Source organism: Mauremys reevesii, linkage group 3 (assembly GCF_016161935.1).
Source record: "Mauremys reevesii isolate NIE-2019 linkage group 3, ASM1616193v1, whole genome shotgun sequence".
NCBI lineage: Eukaryota > Metazoa > Chordata > Testudines > Geoemydidae > Mauremys > Mauremys reevesii.
This window is the reverse complement of record NC_052625.1, coordinates 42,587,943-42,589,535: the sequence shown is the minus strand read 5'-3', so window position 1 is coordinate 42,589,535 and position 1,593 is coordinate 42,587,943.

The following is a 1,593-nucleotide window of genomic DNA, read 5'->3' as shown; positions in this document are numbered from 1 at the left end:
TGTTTTCCTTTGAATAAAAAACAAACAAACAAACAAAAAACAGACTTTTGGATAAACAAAATTAGGGCCGGTCTCTGCTCCTACTGAGGTCAATAGGACCTTTGCCATTGACTTTAATGGGAGTAAGAGCAGGCCCTTTCGTAGTTAAGATTCTAGCAAAATAACCTTTCTGTCCTTTAAATTGCAGCTAGCAGAGCAGCTGTACTGTATCCCTTTATGTCCCTAAGTAGTTATCCTACTTTAGCTTCCTCAGAGGTCAGCTATTCTCTGTGATAAGTATATCCGGTGGAGAGAAAAAACACTTAATCCTCATTTATCTGTCTGCTTTTATGACCCAACCAGGATCAGGGGCGGCTCTAGGGATTTTGCCGCCCCAAGCATGGCAGGCAGGCTGCCTCCGGCGGTTTGCCTGCGAGAGGTCCACCGATGCCGCGGGACCAGCGGACCCTCCGCAGGCAAGCCATGGAAGGCAGCCTGCCTGCCACCCTCGCGGCGCTGGCAGAGCGCCCCCCGCGGCTTGCCGCCCCAAGCACGCGCTTGGCGTGCTGGGGCCTGGAGCTGCTCCTGACCAGGATACACCTCCATCAAGTCTAGAAAACATATAAAAAAGGAGCAATGCCACAGGGCAAAAATTTGTCACGTGTCAGCCATTCAAAAGGAAAGAGAACTCAGCCTTTAGTAGCGTTCGACTCTTAGGCTAAAGGTTCTAAGGGATTGCCTTTGCCCCCAAATGTTTTGTGTGAACTCGCCTGAGAGGCCCAATGCAGCCTCTGAGCACACCTACCGATTGGGCCCAATATGTGACTCAGGCAATTGAAAGCCTTTCTTCCCTCAGCATCATTGATCTCCAGCAGAGCTAGGTGCCTATCTCTGTGAGAGGGGCAGGGCTTATCACACACCCCTCTGGTCTGCAGCTCCCATTGGCTAGCTTAAGTGGTGTGCTGCCTTTGCACATCACAATCTAAGGCACCCATCTCTTCCCTTCATTGTAAATGGAGCCTAGGCACCCAGCTCAGACTTTGTGGATTGCAGCATTATTCCTGTCATTGTCTAGGTGCCTAAAAGGCAGGCTCCACAGTGCTCAACATTGCAACTGGGCCTTAGTGCCTAACTAAAATAGAAGGCAAACAGCTGTATAGACTTATGTTTCTACAGGGCTAAACTGACATCAAGCATACTTACTATAGTAACAGATGATAACCTCAGATAAACATCTGACAATATTGTAATAATGATTATGATATGGGAACAGGCTGAAATTATGCCGTGTTACCACAATATGTACTTGTTTACAGGGAGTTAAATTTTCCCATAGACTGACCACTATTTTGAGAGCATATAACAAAAATGGGGGGGAGAGGAGGTAGCTCAGTGGTTTGCACATTGGCCTGCTAAACCCAGGGTTGTGAGCTCAATTCTTGAGGAGGCCATTTATGGATTTAGGTCAAAAATCTGTCTGGGGATTGGTTCCCCCTTCAAGCAGGGAGTTGGACTAGATGACCTCCTGAGGTCCCTTCCAACCCTCATAGGCTATGAAAACATTATATATTAGCCTGTAGCAACTCTGTTTAATTAAGGATCAGGGAAAGGAGA